This window comes from Phalacrocorax aristotelis, chromosome 5, assembly GCF_949628215.1.
Source record: "Phalacrocorax aristotelis chromosome 5, bGulAri2.1, whole genome shotgun sequence".
Taxonomy (NCBI): Eukaryota; Metazoa; Chordata; class Aves; order Suliformes; family Phalacrocoracidae; genus Phalacrocorax; species Phalacrocorax aristotelis.
The window spans coordinates 41,792,137-41,812,269 of NC_134280.1; positions in this window are offsets into that span (position 1 = coordinate 41,792,137).

A 20,133-nucleotide genomic window follows, 5' to 3' on the forward strand; every position below is an offset into this window, starting at 1 on the left:
GCTGGTGGAGCAACATGTTATTAACCTTGGGTGTGCCTCCCTGCTTTAGGCTCTCCATGTCCAAGCTGGAGGTGCCTTTCTGTCTGATCACGTCTCTCCTTTATTCGTGCCTTCCCCCTTGACAGAAAAGCTTTTTCTTTCACTAGCTTGCAAAAGAGAGATAAAATTACATGTGGGCTGCAGACAACTGGGAGCACAGAGGGTGCTGCGGTAAAATGCTAGCTCCTTTTAGCAGAAGGCAAATACTTTGTGCTTCCCAACATGGCACTGATTCTTCCACCTGAAAATAGCATTAGAGGGGAAAAAAATAAAAAGCTTTGTGCTGACCTCCACCAGGGCAGTGTGCCGCCAGGCTGTTGGAAGGAGGTAGTCAAAGCTGCTAAATGTGAGAGACGGTGGAAAAAAAGCACTGCCAGGGAATGATGCTCTCAGCAGAGACACATCCCTCAGGCACACCTTGATTGTGCAGCCTATGCCTTCCACGGCTGACCGTCCCTGGGCATTTTCCTGTGTGTTTCTCAGTCCTTTTGTTTTTCCGTGTTAAGACTGCAGCCCATTCCCACTGAGTAGAGAAGGCAAATAGAATACCTATGCGCTGTCTGATTGCAGCACATGGCCTGATCCAGCAGCTACAGTTCATCCACACTGTCTGGGGATAAGGAGCCATCAAGGAGGTGTTGCACTGGGCACTTTTGCTGCAGAAGATGCTCTTCTAGAGCCAAGGACGAGGCTTTCTGAGCATGAATGGCATGATACAGGCGCACGATTAGCATCCTGTACCCGACACGGACCATTTTTTACTGTGGTGATGTGCAGCAATCTGTGCTCAGGTTTTCCAGGGGAAACAGAGTCCAGATCGGCTTGTTACACTGAATTAAGTCAGCAAAAGCTGAAGACAAATAGACCATCACAAATGAGATTATTTCAGTTTAGAGAGCCAGGATAAGAGGTTTTGAGGGGAGGCGAGTACATGTTTATAGGCAAAGCAAAGGCACGTTGCCTGCCTGGTGTTACAAGTGCGATGATGACCCTCTCTCCCTGAGCACTGGCTATGTGGGGCTACCCATTAGGAGTAAAACATGCAGAATGGGAGACCAGGACTGCCCTGCTCCCCACCTCTCTCCAGGATCACCATATCTCCCCACGGCTGTTAAACTTATTAGCCACACACAGTAGCAAGCCTGGGCAGAGATCTCTCTTTTTTGCTTGTTTTGCATTTTGCTTTAGAGGATGCAGAACCTTACTTTGGGAATAATTTCAGCTCAAGAGTATCCGGTATTTCTCTGCTCCCTAAAGTAAGCAATTGAAAACATCCAGGGGAGCTGCCTTTCCTTAAACAAATTCTCTACTGCCAGGCAGAAAGTGAATACATGAGCTGCCTGATATTAATGCTTTACTTCACAATTTACATATCAAGTACTTTAATGAATTGTTTTCTGTATCATTGTCCCTACCATGAATAAACTTAAAAGTAATGGATTTGTAATTAATTAAAGTTTAATTACAATAGTTTGTCATTTTATTATTTGCAATTATTACCATAAAGGTAATAAAAATTGCAGGATGTCACAACTGAATACAAATCCCTAATCAGAAGCAATCAACTCATGCCGTAACCTTGAACAAGGGTGATTTTATTAATGCACCAATTCTGGAGCCTGAGCCACTGCCTTGCAGGTGGCAGCTGTGGTATTCTCAGCCCCGGCCAGGGCTGCGTGGTGCTTTGGGCAGTCATGGTGGGTTCCTCTTGCTCTCGGGCAGCCCTGGCCATTCCTCCCGCTTGAATCTCTTTATCCACAAGCTAGGCAGTCAACCACAGACTAAAGAAACTTTCGCCCACCTCCTTTATGTTCCCCTGGAAAAACACTGATTTACTAAAGCAGTTATCCACCATAATTCTTATTAGCTATAATTTCTTCCAGGTCCTTTAGATGATTTTTTCACTTCTATGGAGTTTAAAAGTCTGCATTAAATCCTGTTTTTCAGCATCATATTCTTCTACTATTTAATTTTCAAGCAATTATTTTTAGTATTATGAGCGGTCATTCTTAAACCACCTCAGTATTACGCCTCTGACTTGGTGACCCCTGCAGCAGACGTTCCTTTGTTTTGATGCATGAAGGATAAAATGAGAAGAGTTAAATTATATCTGTGTTTGCTGCTGCTGTCCCCATGACTATTTCCAAGACTCACAATACTCATGTTCACATGCAGTTAATTCTTCCTACTTGAGGGAACAAGATATGCATTTTCTCATCCCTGCATCTTGATAGGCTCCAATCACCCATGACTCCCTGGCATAATTCCTTTGGCTTGGCCTAATATCTTTAAAAAAAAACTATTTTAGAGCAGTTTTCCACTGGTCAGTCTCAAGACATCTTCAAAAGGCATGAGAACTGCACCCAGAGCAGCAGTTAGGCTGTAATTAAGCAGAGACTTTCCCAGTGAATGCCCCTAAGGGGCTATATTCATGATGTGCAAGGGCGTCTTCAGGTTGGCTTGTCCCATTCTGCTGAATTTTTCCCTTCTCACCATCCGTTGCCAATCTTTTCCACAGTCCAAGCCCTCAGTCAGGTTTGTTCTTTGAAGTCCATTAATTCGTTGGGAAGGTGTAATTCCATTTTTAGCTTCATTTCCTAGGGAAAGCGTACGTGCATTTGCCTGTCCTCCCTGGCCAACTTCTTGCAAACCCCAACAGCTCCTTGCCACTCTGTGCCTACAAGTTACATCCAAAACAGGCAGCTGGGGAGGGGCAAGAGAAACCCATCTGATGTCCCCAAATCAGCGGGTGACTTTCACCAGGCTTGAGAAACCCGACACACGTACGGACCCCAGGCAGACTGCATGCCTCCCAGCTGTCATATTTCAAATCCAGAATGTTTCTACTGCTTCTGGTTGGGAACTCAGCCACCACTTCATAAATCAACACCCCTGCTATCACCTTTGCTCTGCCAGCAGACGGTTTGATGTGAAACAATACAGTCCTAGAGGCGTCAGCTTCCTTGGGTTATCTTAGTGGAAGGCTAACATCAGAGACCCACTTTATCCACTGGCATGGTGGTATTTTCAAGCTCCTTGCCTCCAACTGAAATTCCCTTCTATGACACCTTAGGAGGTCTAAACAGCCGCTATTTTTAAGCTGTGATACAAAAGCATTTTCAAAAAGCTTAAGATCTCTTATACCTTAGCACCTCCACCTTGGAGACGTTTGCAGATACGTTCAGCTTCAGGCATGCAACCTTTCAATTGCCTTAGCATGAGCTGAGACTTAAACATGTACATAAAACCTGCAGGATCAGGGGCTGAAGTTAGGTGAAAGGTAGAAAATAAAACCACCATAGTCCTGGGGTATTTGCATTTCTCGTAAACATACTTGCAAAACCACTTAGCAAATGAATGTTAATTGTTCTGCAGAAATCCCACCCCGTTCAAAGGAAAGGGGGGGGAAAAAAAGCCCTAGGTTGATGTTGCCAACTTTTCCTTTGACCCCCTCAAATAAAATTCAGGTGATCTCACCCCACATTGATCAGCAGAGACCGAGTAAGAAAATAAAAAGGAAATTACTTCATCTTAAGTGCCTATTAACTGATGTTAAGCGATAAAACAAGAGAGCTCCCTTCGACAGTAAAAATCCATGTGATGAGCCCACGAATGCCAGAACAAGCTGAGTATGGCTGGAGCTGTCAAAGGCATGTAACTGCAAGCCTTTAAACCCATTTAAGTGCCTTCAGTTGGGTTTGTGAGACAATTAAGCCCGAACAAACATTTACATGAAAAAGGCTGCGGGCCTGCTTTTGTTGCTTTTCTAGCCCAAGGCTGGCAGAGCTGGGAGTATTTTATGCACACTGCAGCTGCCCAGGCAGCAGAAATAGATAAAACTTGACAAATTAACACAGCGTACACCAAACAAAGAAAGAGACCTTTGAACTTCAGCCTTACGGCTGCAAGGATGCTGAACCCAGCCTTAACTCATAGCAGTGCTCTGGCTTTTAGACTTGCCCCATCTGGTCTCAGCAAAGTGAAATGCAGCAGTGATGCTGGCTGAGAGGCCAGGAGCAGGGATGGATTTAAGTGATATCCTTACCCGGGGCCAAAAGCATAACGAGCCTCAAAAAATAAGTGAACCTCTTGGGATTCAGGGATTATCAAGATGATTCAGAACCCCCCGCCCCAGCAACGCCTCTACTCCAGCACTTTTGCAGTTGTTTCAGGCATGTTTCCGCAGAGCAAAGTGATTATGCTGCATAAAATGAAACTGAAATGATTATTGTAAGCCAATGCGTACAGAAGAACAAGAAGTCACTTTGGGGAGAGTTCAGGCATTAACTGCTGAACTTGGTTTGACCTACTGACTGGATGGACCAGTGACTCCCAAAGCAGCCCAGGCTGAGGACGAGCATCCCCCCAGCTCTTTTCTCTCCTTGAGCCTTCCTACAAGCTCTCCCCAATTTTTTAAAGCTTTCCTTGTTGAAGGTGACTTCTGCCTATCTTTTGCCTTGCCAGCAGCCCCACATCAGATATTCTTAAGGTGGGAGGGAAACCTCTTCCTCCTTCATTTTTCCAGGGCATTCTGTGTCTGTAATATATTAGTTAATTCATTGTTTAAGCCATAACCTTGGCTCTTGTTGTGGAACAAACAGGAACTGGGGTGGCTTGACAGCTCTGCTGCTTTCTCCTGTCCAGATTTAGACTTTCATAAATGACCTTGTCAAAGCTACGCCTTGCAATGCCACAATGCTAATTGTTTGTGGTATGGATTGATGATACTGTATTAAAGGCACTTGGCAGGGATAAGGTTTGACTTTCTGTGTTCATATGAACAGCAGCATGGATGCTTCAGCAGAAAGAGCATCACCTGACCTGCCTTCATATCTGGCCGCCAGCGCTTCCGCAAGCCAATGTCTCTGTGGTTGAGTGCATAGCATCATCTCAGAGCAACATGGAAAATGGAAACCGTTCTCCTTCCTGAGACAACTCCTCTCTTCCAGACCTTCTTCTTTATATAGAAATACTCATCAAGACCCTTAAAATATGAACAAACAGGAAATTACATGGCACTGAAACAGAGTCAAAATCCTCACTAGACTGACACAAAGGTAAACAAAAAATGGACTATGTAAAAAAAAATTTAATTACTGCGGGTCTCACCAAATAACTCAAATTTTTTAACGTAAAATAGATTTGTCTTTCCTTATTTCGCCTTTCATTGCTCCAACAAAGTTCTACCAAACCTTGTGGCAGTTGTCATTTTCAAGAAAGGGACCCATATGACAATCTCTTCTTATTTTTTTTAAAAAGCAAGTTTTGTGACCACTCCCTTTCTGTAACATCTTTGGTTCATCACCTCTGTTGTTCATTTTCCAGACAGTAAAAGCCAAAAAGAGCCGTAAGCACATAACCCTCTCGTGGCGATTCCTGCCCTGGGAGCGTGCAACCGGGAGGGACTGCACAATGGCTCACAAGCAGATGGAGGAGACAGACCAGCCGCAGAGCTGGGAGGGGTCTGGGGAGCATCTAACTCCATATGTCCCATTACATTTCTCAGCACTAAACACTTCCAATGCATGGTGGTCACGCTGTGAGGTCTGGACAGGTTCACGCAATGAGGACTCCACTGAGGGTTAGCAAATACAGAGCAACTACCAGACCCAGAGCAGATGTTTTTGTGGGATAATGCCTTAAAAGCAACATCACCCCTTCATCGTCATCCCCACAAGTCCTACCAATCTTGGCAGGGGTAGCATAGACTGGGGCTGGGAGTTTCTGAGAGACCTTGCATCACCACATTCCTACAAAGACCCTCTTCTTTCTTTCTTTCAAGTCTCTTCTGCCAAAACTACGTGAGGTTTTCACTTTCTTTCAGCAGGGAAATTCAAAGACCTGTGCAGATTCCCTCATGCTGTGCTGGGAGAGGGGAGTGATGACTGATTGATCTAGGTTTCTCCTGTCAAGAGCACGAAAGGACGTACCAAAAGTATCCGTCTTCTGGAAGAAGGTTAATTACAGAAGCTCAGCTTGCACAGAGGGGTCCCACCAGTCAGCACAAGATAAGCAGCCTTGGGATTATAAATTATTACAGATGATAAGGCAGAATTTCCCCTTAAACAGCTTTGTACATATGTTCCTAAGATTGACTCCAGAGATGCCTGTCATCAGATGTCAAACAAGAAGCAATAAAAATTACAGAGAATTAATTTCTTGTCTTTTTTCTTGCAAGCATATGACACTTTCTCCCTTGTTTAGATTAACTGAATTATTTCAGATCTTAACAAGATGTGGCTAGACAACAGGACCTGGGAATCAGAACTGATGCCCGATCAGCCATGCTCAGTCACAGTAGGCAGTGAGAGCTTCACCACTCCATTGTGTCTGCAGAAGTGGGGGCTTGGTTTAGCTCTAGAAATAAGATAAATTACAGGCGCCAATTGCTACAGTTTTTGTTGTGACTCTCCCTTCTGCAAACAGTGTATAAACAGGAAACCATGGCCACATGGCAGGGAACTGACACAATACCGGTGAATACTGATAGAAATCAGGTCATATTGACATCCTTTGTTTACGCACTGCTTTGTTAACACTGTTTATCCTTAGTTTCTTGGTCACATATTTGGAAAAACTCCCACTTTGCCACCCACCTACTGCTCCTTTGTCCCCCCAAAACCACTGCAAAAACCTTGTCTCTAGCCATCACTGGTAGGAGCTCCTTCAGACCCTGACCTAAGGGGATGCCTGATTTTGGGGTACAAACCAACTTACTCCACTTTTCCAGGAAGCTTTCTTTCTGATGTCTAGAGGTTTGCTATTAGCTTTTGCTTGCAAGCAGGAATTTCTCTCCTACCAAGGAGCCAAATCTATTTTAAGAGACCAACCTGCTGAAATGCAGCCCACCGCAGGAGAAATCTGCAGCCTAACTGTGCACTGCACAGCAAAGATCAGTCCTCATTTGGCTGTCGGCTGTTTATCTCTACCTGGTAGCTTATTCCAAGACTGAATTCATTCTACTGGAACGAGGAGTTTATATGCATCATAGATTTCTTCCAACATTATTAACGTGCCAATATCTGTACTATTGCAAACATGATTCATTCGCAATGTTCTGTATTTTACAGCAGCAGTTCATCTGTTCCTGAACACTTTCCTCCCCATTCCAGATACGCTGGAAATATCAAGGTAACATTCCCACCGTCAGCTGTGGGACATCAGAAACAGATGACATGAGAAGACCCTTGAATTCCTGCATTCACGTTTTGGGGATTTCTTTACCCAGCTGAGTCACAGCAAGCCACAAGCAGCTCCTTCTTTCACATACCCTTGGCTTTAGTTGAGGAAGGCCATTGCAAAATCCAAAACTTTTGAGCTGAGGGGAGAAAAAATTTTGGGTGTAAACGCTTGTTATTCCACCCCCGTCTTTACCAGCTAAGGAACTCCTTCTCCACCCCCAGATTTCTGCTGTATTGCATTAGCTTTGTAATCTAATCCAATTCATTTTTAAGCACTGCCTCTATCAAGGGATTTTTTATTAACCACACAGCACGAGGAGCTTAACCTTTACAGTGGGTTTGCTATACGCTGAATTCCTCCCTGGGAATCAGCCCCTCTCCTCTGCATTTACCACCAGTCGACCAGGCTCAGCCCAGCCAGACCCTCCGCAGATGGGCAACATGTTGCACATTGGTGCCCAAAGTCACTGATTGCATGAGGAAGACTTAAACCCAGTTATTGACTGGGGTCACAGAACCCAACACTAAAGCACAGAGTTTGGGACAAAGCAGCTCAATGCCTCAGGGGTGGCAGGATGAGGAAGAGGATGAAGGCTAGGAGGCATTTTGCCAGCCAATGACCTACTAAAATTAGTGAGCTGGGTCAGCAGGGATATGCAGAGAAAGACTTTGTTCCACGGAATTAGTATGTGGGGAAGCCTCTATCTCTGTCTCCCCATACATAATACTGGGAGATTACATGGCCATGGCATGGTACCTTGCAGGGCTTCATGGTGGGCTTTTGAAACATGAAGAATCAGCAAAATTTGGAAAATGAGTGCTAAGACCTCTGACGTTCAGCATTCAAAAAGATAAAAGGCCATTTCAGGTGTAACGACTTAACAACATCGGAAATACCTTCTGGTCCCTGCCAGCCCAAGGGCCCAACTTGCCCCGTACTCAGTCTTCCATGGCAACAGGCGATGCTGGTTTGGGATTAGCCCTGCTTCTCTGCGCTGCCCTTCCCCTCGGATGCCTCCAGCAGTCCCAGCTCCTGCCTCCATCCATCAAGGAAGCAATATTCCCCCATCCCCTTCTCCCGCTGCTGCTATGATTTTGCAGACCTCCATCACCCCCCTCCAGCCTGAGCAGCCCCAGCATTTCCAGTCCATCCTGGAAGGGCTCCATCATCTCCATGGTTTTGGCTGCCCTTCCTGGTACCTGCTCTACCTCCACTGCCCTCCTCAAGATAACCAAAAACCCCCAACCCTTATTACAACTCCAAGCTGATGCAGTGTGGGGCAGGGTCTTCCCATTTCTCATGGACAACCACACACAGTTAGAAATCTTGCAGCTGGCCAGAGCAGCCAGATGTTACTGCTGCAAATTTCCTCAGCCCTGTGCTCCTTCGGTAAGGGAAAAATCTGGCTTGAGCTGCAGCCATAAAAGGGTCTGCTAAAGATATAGGGTGGGTTTGGTTTTGTGCTGCCTTCAAGGCCATGCTGACAACAGCAGCTCTGCAGATGCTCAGATATTCCCAGCCACAACCCAGCCAAACCAGTGTGAACTGGGAAGCTGGGTTCAACGGGGTCATGACCAGTCTCCACTCTGGGCATCCTGAAAGGTTAAGAAGGGCCATGCCACTGCGTGGGGCAGGGTTTCATCTTGTCCTCAATTTGCCTGTGGGACCCGAAAGGAATTTTTTCCTATTTCTCTGCCAGGCAGGGGAAAAAAAACCCAACACTTTGCTGTTGTTTATACTGGATGGGATTAAAGTTTTCAATATTTGTTATATTTAGATGTCTTTCAGACTCAGATTCAGGGAAATATGCGTGACTCTTGCTCTGTTCAGCCTTTGCTCCATTCCCTCACTTTTATTGTTCTTCTAGTTTATTCCTCTTCCAATTTAAGTTACATTTCCCGAGGACTGTGGCATAACCTCAGATTTCCCAGGGAAACCAGCACCTCTCAGCAGCAGCGACTGTTTTTGTGGCTCCAACCAGACCACCTTGGTACTGCCTAAAGCAAAGCGCATCCTCATGGCAGAAGTTTTATTGCCAGCGATCAGCCAGGCAGAGACGGGGCAAATCACTATTTCCTGAATCACAGCCCAAATGACCCCTTAAAGTGAATAATTTGCCCCAAGATAAAGGCATCTATCCCCCAGCCTGCCCTTGCTCCCCCCACAAAAAGAGGTTCCCAACACCCTTGATGCTGCAGGGCTGGGACCAAGGTGCAGCACAACCCTGGAATTTTTGTTCCTCTTTCCCACCCTGAATTTCTCAGGGAGGAAGAAATGCTGATTGTCCCTGCAGTGAAGGACCTGCAAGCAAAGCCCAGGCTGCAATATATTCTTGTAAAACCTTCCCAAAGCTAAGCATGTGAAAGGTTGTTTTAGAGACAGGGCAGATGGGAGGGAAGTTTACATCCAGTGCCCATTTTCCAGTAAATCATTCCTTTCAATCTAGCTGAAACACACCCCCCTCCCTTTTTTTTTTTAACTCTGTGTCCACTACAGTTTTCCAGAGCAGACACATTTTGGTGTGCTTTTCCTTCATCCTCCCTTGCAGGCATGGCAGGACAGAGCATCTGATACCCGATCTCTCTGCTGTGCCCTGGCTAATGGAAAAAAGCTGCTCTGATGTATTCCATAATAATCTCTCCGATGGGGAGCCTTTGACCTCCCCACAGAGGCTCCATTAAAACTGAGCCTGGTAGCTGGTAAGGACAGGTAGTTATTTTCTCCTGATAGCAACAGCTGTGCACAGTAACGTGCCATTTCTGCACATCGTCTTCACCTTAAATATAAAGTCAGCCACCAGAGCAGAAGCTTATTTACTCATTTTTCAAGGTCTGGTCCAGAATCCATCATTTGCTTTAGCTCAAAACTGCACACAGATCCTAGCAGAGCTCCTGTGTGGGTTTAATTTGAAGAGTGCAGACTATCTGCCTGCTCAAAGCTGAGCTTGTGCAGAGCTGTGTGGAGGAGCAGGATGCAAACGGCACTTTTGACTCCCGCTAAGCCTGACCTATCCCTTCCGGCCATGGGAGACCCAGGAACAGATGTTTGGTTCTGGGATTTTTCTCCCGAAATATCTCTGATGCTTAATTCACATTTTACGGATTTGCTATTGATGTGTATAGCATGAAGAAGAGCGTGCTATCGGGTTGCAGGGAGGTGAAAAACATATCTAATGGCTTTCCTCCTCTTCTTAAAAATAACTCAAGGGAAGTTTTTGTAAGTGATGGGCAATTTTTCAAATGCATTCACTATGATCTCCTTGGAAGTCTTTGCTATCTTCCACATTTAAAACAGCATTATTATAGTCTGAATAGCCAAGCGATAGCCGAGCGCTGAGCGTTTACAGAGAGGGGTACATCTTTCATTAGCCCAAATGATGCCACTGGGTAAAATTACCAGATGAGCTTTCAAGCGCAGAAGTCCTTCTGCAGGTCCTATGTTGGACTGTTCGCTCAAATATCACCAGATTATTTGGCTGGGGTTTGTTCTTCCCTTCAGGCTTTACACTGCTTGCAGTGATTAAGTGATTTCAGACAAGATTTTTCCTAGCAGTTGGTCATCACATTTGAAGGAGTCTCTGCTACGGCGAATGTGGCAAATTTTAAGACCGCCCAATCCTCTGATTTATTTCATCTGCGCAGAAGCCAGCCTCTAAGCTGGCACAGAAGTATTAAGGTGCATGGCTGGTTTTACTCCTTTTGGACCCAGAAGGGAAAACTGGCCGCGTGCACTAACAGCTATGGAATGAAGCCAGAGTATTCAATCAGAAGACAAATGATGTGCAGGAAATCTCTTAGGTGACCAAATATTTACTGCGCCAATGAAACTTCCCCTAAAAGGTTCCCACTCAAAAATACTTGAAATTATCAGACTTTTTCCCAATTTTTCTCTACATGAGCAGTCAAAACGTTTCCTCTGGGAAGACCTCACAGAGCCGCAGCTGTGTTCCCCTCCTGCTGAACGGCTGGGAGCACCTTCTGGACACGGACCGGGAGGGACAAAGAGGTGCAGGACCCCACGCTTCTCCTCTGAACCTGTCCCCCAAGGTCAGGGGAATCTCACAGTCCTATCTGGGGTGTTAATTTTCTTTTTTTTCAAATGCAAATGAATCAATGCTAAAAGTAACTCAGGGTCAGACAGAGCTTTGCTGCACCTTTCCATCAGGGCTGGAGTGAACGTAAAGCAGCAGCACAGAGGAACACTGGTGGGGAGCTTAGCCATCCTGCTCCCCCTGCGCAGGGGGTTTCTTTCCAGCACATGAATCAGTGAGGGTTGTTTTCCTGAGCACTGCAAAAAGCTGTTTTTGTTATGTCCTTCAGCTGTCTGATCAGAATAATGTCAGCAGAGTAGAGAGTGACCAGCATCTGCCTCTGCGCAGCTCTTGGCTCCCTTTAAAGGACCCATGGGGCTACAGATGTGCTTATGCCTCCACAGTGAAGGCACTGAGCACCCATTCTGGCTGCCCTTCTTTTCAGGCAGCTGGTTACTATCCCTGGTGCCGCTCATGCTCCCCGTGGCAATGCCAGTGCACAGCCTGGCACCAATGCAGTCACCAGGTTGCACATCCTTGACACGTATTTCCTCTTGTTTTGAGCAGGAAAGGTTGTGGGTATTTTTCAGACTGAGAATTCCTCATGGGCTGGACAAACTGTCTGCAATTACATTTTTGCAGGGCATGAAAGCCATTTTCCATCAAACCCTGGGGACCACAGACGCCAGGCCTGCTGGGGGGTGCTGAAGCTGCAATGTTTCCTGTCCTCCCTTGGCCGACGGGCTGCTTTTTTTGATGGCTGGGCTCTAGAGAGGGCTGACTCCACAGCCTCTGCATGCCATATTATCCTCACAGAGCTGAGCCACCAGGGATCAAGCTGAGGGACCCCAGGGCTACACCCAAGTGCCCACAGGAGCGACGGCACTGCGGCAGCCGGATGAGTTGCTGCCTGCCAGCCGTCTGCCTGCATGCCCTCCACTGATCTCCATGAAAGCTTCTGTCAGTCTGATGTGCAGTGTGGGGGGAACGTGAGCGGAAGCAGCTGCCGGCGCCCACCCCGGCTCCGCTAAGGCTTGGAAACTTGTTAAGTGTGTTTGAGCTTTGACGGCCAAAGGCGAGAAAAATAGGGGCTGTTTTTCTTTCCCAGCTGCTCCTGTCAGACAGCTGGTCACCCCTAGCTTCTTCCCCTGGCTCCATCCCTGTGGATGGCCTCAGGCTGGCAGCTGCTGCGGGGTGTGTGGACCCCACCTGCTCCAGGGTACCCGGGTGGCATTTCCTTCAGGACAGGGTACTGACTCTTCACCAGCCTTCAAGATCCCAAAGCCACAGCATCTCACGTCCCACAGAAGTGCCCAGACCCCCATAACCTGGCTTCACAACCCCCTTGGACCCTGCAAGCAGAGTCATCCGGCACAGCCAGCTGAAATGCCTGGACCCAAAAAGCAACTAAATACCCCTGGGGCCAGAGCAGCTATGCCAGGAATGCTCCAGTGGGCTGCCAGCCAAAAACATGAAGTTCTCCAGCAATGCGGTGCTAGGTAGTTTGAATTGGGTGTTTTACTTTCATACCTATTTCTTTATTTTTTGCCTTGCTTCTGCTCCTTGGTAGTCCTAGCATGCTCATCCCTTCTTTGCAGTTCCTATATGCATGTGATGGACCCATATTTCCAGTGATCAAAGTGAGAATAAAACAGAGTTAAAGAGCTCGTATTGTGCAGGTGAGTAAATGCAGAGCATTGAACAAGGGAAAGCTCAGCCCTCCTTTGCTCCTTGATGTGACTGTAGGTATGGGACCTTACAGCCAAAGTTGTCAGAGCTTGGGAAAACGCAGGATTTGGGGACAATAGAAAACTGAATCCTTAGTTCTGAGGGTCTGAGCTCAAAGCCGGGACGCTGAGTGCCATCAGGAGCAATTTCCTGAGGAAATTCACATCAGCCCTGTCATGGCACTGCATACGACCAAGCCCTTGCTGTACATCTCGCCCCACAGTGAGGGCTGAGGTACCATGTAAGGAGTTGTACAGATGTGGGGATTAACACCCCAATCTCTCTCCACCCCAACAGAAAATCGGCCCTGCCAGAAAGCAGCACAGCCCTGCTACCGTAACGCTGACCTAAGATCTTCTGCTAAAAGTTTCCCCCTGAAAAAATGCTGCATTTCAAAGCAATTCCTCCTGCCAGCATCTCTACTTATACAGTATCAAGCACTGATGCCATTTATAAAAACCCCCTCCCTTTTCTTGACATTAGCTTAAACTGCACTGCCAAATTAAGCAAACCCGCTGCCCAGCGTATGTTATCTCTCATCTTTTTCTCCTCTCTCCCAACCACTGCCACTACCATCCCTCAAAGGAAACAAGTACAAATAATTCAGCCTTTGCCACTTGGGCTGGTTTTAATCAAAGGATTTGCTGGGTTTCTACTGTGTGGGACACCTCATTAACAACTTCACACCTTTAAGAAGGAAAAAAAGTTGTGTTATCCGCTTCAGCATCACTATGCTTAATACTGGTACCCGGTGTTTTGCACTAGGGTCCCCTCCCAGGACAAGTTTTATTTTGGTGGGGAACAAAACAACAAGATTAAAAAAAAGCATTGCTGGGCTGATGGGGCTTAGAGATCGGCAGGAGCATATTCATCAGAAAGGAGATTAGAGCCTAATGAAATTTGTCTTTGTGTGTGTGTCTGTTTCTCTCCTTTTTTTCTTTTTTTTTGGGGGGGGCAGGCTTTGTAAAAAGCCAGGCTTATTAAAATGCAGGGAGAACCCCACACAAAAGACATTTCTTAGGGTCCAAAGGCGTGCTTATTAACGCAGAGGTTTTTGTACAGAGCATGCCAGTTTCGGGAGATTTTGGGTATTGTTTGGCGAGAAGAAAGCAAGCCTCACTGATCATTTTCTTTTCCAGCTTCAATCACAGCAGCTGAAGCAAGCAGGTGCTGCGATTCAGAGCCTGCAGAAAAGGGCAGGAGACCGGGGGGACGGGGAGGGAAGGGAAATGTCACAGGAACAAACTCATCTGCATGAGGAATTTTTACTATTTTGGCTCATTACATTGCAGTGCAGCAGTGGTGTGTCCACACTCCTCATCTCCTCTGTGAGGATGGCAAGTAGCTGCTGAGATACGTTGCATGGGCACACCACCAGAAGTCAAAGCCTTCTTCAACTGCAACAGGTTGGCATCAATAGCCAGCAATTTTAACCAAAGCATCCATTTTCCCATATGCACCTCTGATGATGCCAAACTGCTGGCACGGAAGAAAATAAGGGGTTGTGGCCAAGATACTGGTGTGGAGCACAACTCCAATTTCTTCCATTCATTTCAAGACACACTGGGGTCAACAACCTGCTGCAGCAAGCATGCTTGATCACTGCTGAGTAGCATCTGCTGGTGAGCAGCATAGTTGCATAGGGATGGTTTATCTTAACAGGGTCTTAATGCTGGGAAAATATGATGATGGAACTATGCACATGGAGCTTTTGCACAGCTGTTGAGGACAGAGAGACTACGACAGTGATGACAGCCCAAACAGGCTGGCACGGGCTTGGGGAAAAGGAGGAGAGCTACAGATTTGCCCCTGTCCTAAGGAGGACCCTGGTACACCTCCAAGAAAACGTTTGCCCAGTCACTCAGTCTTGGAAAAGCAAACCCAGGGGTGGGTTGTGCAAGGAGTTGGGACTCCACCAAGTCCTCGCTTGCAAGACGGGAAAGACGTGAAAATCTCCACAAGGCACTTTTAGGGCTTCCCATGACCCTCAGCCCAAAGGGGAAAGCCCACATCTACCTTCTGTTTGGGAAACCTGCCTGAAGCTCCTGCTAACAAGTGAGCATGACTTGTTTGCTATTGGCAGCAGAGCTCTTAGGAGTGTTTACTCAAGAAGAATAGTAGGAGTTTCTATTAACTAGCTTTTGACACTTGGACAACAGAGTTGGATCCACTCAGCTGGCTTTTTTTCCACACTGCTTACACGTTTCCACCTGCTACACTATGAAAACTATGAGAAAAATCTCATGTGTTTTCTTATGAGATTTCTCCTTCTGAGAAAACGTGGGAACCAGTCCCATGCTGCCTTAGCCGAGAGAAGAGCATACAGAGGGGTAAGCACCGAGGAGGACACAAACAGAGAATGGAGAAGCAAGCCCTGGGATCAAGCAGCACAGAGAACAGACAGAAAAGCATGCCAGGGAGCCATGGCTGCAAAATCCCTTGGTACTAATTTTTCCCTTTATGTTTGATCTAAGCTCCTTGCAACAAAACCCAGCACTGATGCGGAGGATAGAATACCATGAGCTACCCCTGTTATTGAATAATTCACATGAATTATGATTCTGTGAAGTATCTGATGGATGTGTAGAAACACAATAAGTAATGACAATGACATTCACTGTAAGCATGTTACAGGACATCACCTGACTTGTTCTACAGAGCCCCAGAGACAGTCACAGCACATGCTCAGCAATGCCATCTCATTAAGATATAACAAATTTGTGGGTTATATTCACTTATGTCTCCAGTCAAACTTCTGCCAGCATCTCCTTCACCCCTTGCTGATGCAGGAGCAGAGCAGACCACGGCAAACATTTTTGTTTATTTTCTAAAAAAACCTGCCATCACCCACCCATCGCTGCCAGCCTGACAAGGCACCCCACAGGCAAGGGAAGCAGAAAGACAAGGCTGGGATAAAATTGCTTAATAAGTCTGATTGTTTGCACCTTTGCTCAGAGGATATTTTAATAGAAATCAGATGGACTGAGTCTGGGGAAAGGAGTTCAGCTCAGAGAAGCAAAGCTTCTTCTCCCTGAGGCTGGTGACAGCTTGAGACCTCACAAAATCTTTATTGCTATTGTACTCTTTATGTTGCGGTCCTGCTTGTGTGCCCCCCTCAAGCTGAGGCCTCCAATTTGCACAAGCACATAGAAAGACATGTTCCCTGACAGCTCACATAGAGGAAGCACTTTGATGGATCAAAATTTATATAACAATAGCATTAAAAAATGCCTTGCATAGTTTATCCCTCATCATGCTGGATGCAGTAAAGGAAGGACACCTTGGTCAGACCCATCACCAGCAGCAAATGGGAGAGGTGAAGGAGCTCCAACACTAAGAAGCATCTTTGTCGTGCTTTCATACAGGCAAAAGGAGGATCAGCTGCCTGGCAAAAGCCATATATCTCATCTTGGGAGGATGTCTCGCACCCCAGAGAATGCAAAGCTCAGGGGTTATGCTGAAGGGTCAATGAAAAGATTTAAGTTTTAAAAATGGCACATGATTTGCATGGGGTTCATCTGCTTTTTGAAGGTCACCTTTTCCAGGTTTTGTTCAGCACAGCAAATGGAGAGTCTTTGTGAGAGTTAGTAGGATATCACAGGGCTTTGGACAAAATAATGAGGACAAGCAATAATGTGGCTGGTCCAAGCAACTCAGGCCCTACTAAGTCCCTCTCTCACAGGAAAAGGCTACAGATGGTAACTTTGAATATCGGCTAACTTAAAATGGATATATATCTACATATATACAGAAGAGAAATGCATATACTCATAGATATAGATGTATATAAGCACAGACCCATGGAACTCATTGCCACAATATAACTGATTTTAAGATTTTATCCATATTCAAAGAAAGGATGGATATCTGTGGTAGGAGCTTAGTCATCCCAGCTAGGGATTTCTCCACACTTCAAGGAGCTCATCGAGCTCCACCCATCCAAAGGCAGGAAGAAATGTTGTTCATTAATCACTCCCATGGGGGTTATTTCCACCTTCTCCTTGAGTCTACCAGGTGGTGGCTGTGGGAAGCCAGACCAGGCAGACCACAACCACTTGATGGCCCCAACCAGATGCATTTCTGGGTTGCTTTCCGGCCCCAAGCCCACCCAGAGCTCCAACTGCCTGTGTTATCCAGCCCTGCAGCCCACCAGATGGTGCTCTCAGTATTAGTTAATGCCAAGTTAATCTGCTCCTTTTCCTTCCACTGAGAAACTCCAGAACAGGCAGTGTGTGGAGTAACACCACCAAGAGCAACAGATTTCTGCGCTTTCCTAGAGCACCAGCCAGATCATGTGGCTCCATCCCAGGTGTGACGTGGTCCAAAAACCAGAATATGTTTTTGAAGCAACTGGAGGTGATGGTCAGTTTTGGGCACTAGCATGCACCTTCAAGCCCAAATGCAATGCATGGGTCTTTGGCTGTACCCCGGTGTTGAGCCAAAGCACTGGGAGAGATGGGACAAACAAAGGTGGTGGGGAATGTGAGCATGCCCCAACACTCAGGACATCATTCCACATGCTAACAGACCTGCAAGCTCGTTGGAAATCCTCTGGCGCATCATTTCTTGAAGGCCTCCTTCACAGGACCAGCTTCTTGAGCTTTTCTGGAGTGATACCCCACAGCCGAGAGAGCTGGCTGGGGTGTCAGTGGACTTTGGTACTTTTGCTTGCTAGAGACATGAAACATTTCCTATTTGAGGGCAAATGTTGTAATAGAAAGGACAGGTTGTGCAGGGCTGTCGAGGCATCTCCGTCGCCCAACATGATCAGCTTGCACTGACATAAACCAGCTGTGAGTTTTGATAAACTCTGAGGTACATTTCAGCCGCTGTTTCTCCCTAATTTTCTACAAGAGGAATGTCTGCAGTTCCCATACCCTTTGCAGACTGCGATGCTGATAATTATATCAGGTCCGGAGAATTGGGCTGATGCCGCAGGGCTGATCCTGAGGCTGTTTCTTTGGCCCAGCAGGATGGACTTTTTCCTTCCGTGTTTCCAGCTTAACAAGGCCTTCTTTAATTTCTCCTTAATAAAACTTGGGGCAAAGGGGAACATTTAATGTGCAGTTAAATAAAAAACAGAAAGTGTACCATACTGGCCGACTTCCTAAAAACTAAGAGCATTTTCTACAGTCATCCATGGGACATCAGCAACGAAATAAAACCTCAAGCACAGAAGTCTGACCACTAAGCAAACCGGCAGCTAACTCTGCGGCTTTCATTTTTCACCAGGAACGTATTTTTATCACTGAGAAGCCAGAAAAGGGAGAGCATTAAAGGTTGCCTGCACGGGTACGTGGGAGCGCTCTGGCCATTTACGCCCATAATGAGTTTTGCTGCCTCTGAGCAGAGCACAGGTAATAACAGATCATAAAGTGGGTTTACCACCTGAATTGCCAGTCTCTGAAGGTTACTAAAAGCCTGTTCAAATGAGCACAGTCAGATCTGCCTGGCTGTTTTGAAATCACCGCTTTCTTAATGATTTAGTGGAAACCTCTGTTTCTTCCCTCATTGAAACAGGTGAAATTCAGGAGTGGAGCAAATGGAGCCAACCTGGTTTTGTCCAAGGGAAGAGTCTGGCCAAAATCAGTTAAATTTGTCTGATGAAGCTGTTTGTTTGCTTTGTCCGGAGCCATCCCATCAGCTCACTGACTAGTTATAAAATTTCTCTGTTTTATGAAAACTGCTTATAAAGCATCTCCGTAATGGACAGGGTTAATCCAGCCCTGGGATGTGTTTTTCAAGCATCATGCCTGGAAAACCCTCCGGGGCTCAGGGCCACTTGCCAAGTGGAAAGAGCCACTACGGCATCCCAAGGGCTGAACTTCCCCACAGCAAAAGGGGTGCCCCCTGGGAGCAGGGCTGATGGAGGCTCTGGGGATAAACAGCCCCCTAGCTCCCCCTGCTCCACTCTGCAGGAAACTGCCTAGAAGAGCCATGGGTTAATTATCTCTAATGGAAAAAAAAATCCATCCCTCCTTTTCTTTTAGGATATGCAGCAGTGATGAAGACATCTCCAACAGCCTTCTTTATTAGATAAACCCTCTGATTACACCACTTCTCTAAACCAAAAGGGCCTGAGAACGTCCCTCCAACACATTTGTTGCTGTGGTTTCAGTGCCATAGTTTGCTGCCCCTCCATGAGACGTGGAAAGCATCACTTCCCAGCCTACCTTCTCCCATCCCCCTCAGCTAGCACCACTGTCCCTGGCACAAGCATCTCCTTCAAACCTCCAACCGAGACCAAAAAGTGCTTTTTCTGCTCAGCCTGTACCAGAGTTTCTCCTCTTTGACCCACTGAGATACAGGGAAGAATTGAACTGATTTGGTGGGTGTCCAGGCATAGCTGTGGATGTTACGGATTGCTTCGCCTCAGGGTTTCTCTGCTCCTTCATAGACAAAGACGCCACAGCCCCACCCAAGGGAAAGCAGCATCACTGTGGCAAAGTCAGTACATCAATATTTTGCTTCAAATTCAGGCCCCCAAGAACAGAATGGCAAAGTGCTGGGGATGCAATTGAGATGTTTGAAGCTCCCTGAAGACTTGTTAATAATTTTAGGAAACAAAATCAATCCGCTTGGAGCAGTCTATCTTTGGTCTTGCATTAGCAGACAGGCAGGAAGGCTACATGGTCCTAAGACATAGCAAAAAGGGTGTATGCAGAGTTTGGCCTGAGGGAAGACGTGCAGCCAGTCAAGCACCAAGCAGTCAGTGAGATTAAGGGCTCAAACTTAGACTTGCCCTGAAGGATGGTGCCCAGGGCCTCGGACCACCTCTTCAGCATCCCATAGTGCTCCTGATAAGGGGCAGAGTATGCACTTCTGCTCATTTTAGTTAAGAACCATTTCACCTTTTGGAGAACCCAACTCCATCTTGTGCAGATGCTTTTTCATTCACAGCTTTAAAGAGAAAAAAAGCTGTGTTCCAATTGTTCATTTAACGCTTTGATTTCTCTCCCTTTTCCTTGCCTTTGTCTGTGTGGGAATGTGCCTTTGTGGGAACACATAGTATATTTTAATGTTTTCTGCAGTTGTTTAGTGGGTCCCCTTCCGAAGCCTTATGGACCACCATGTGCTGAGAAACTGGGATGGAAGATCCAGACAGACAGCTTCATGCAAATCCAGTGTCATCCCTTTGAAGTCCTTTGGGCTTC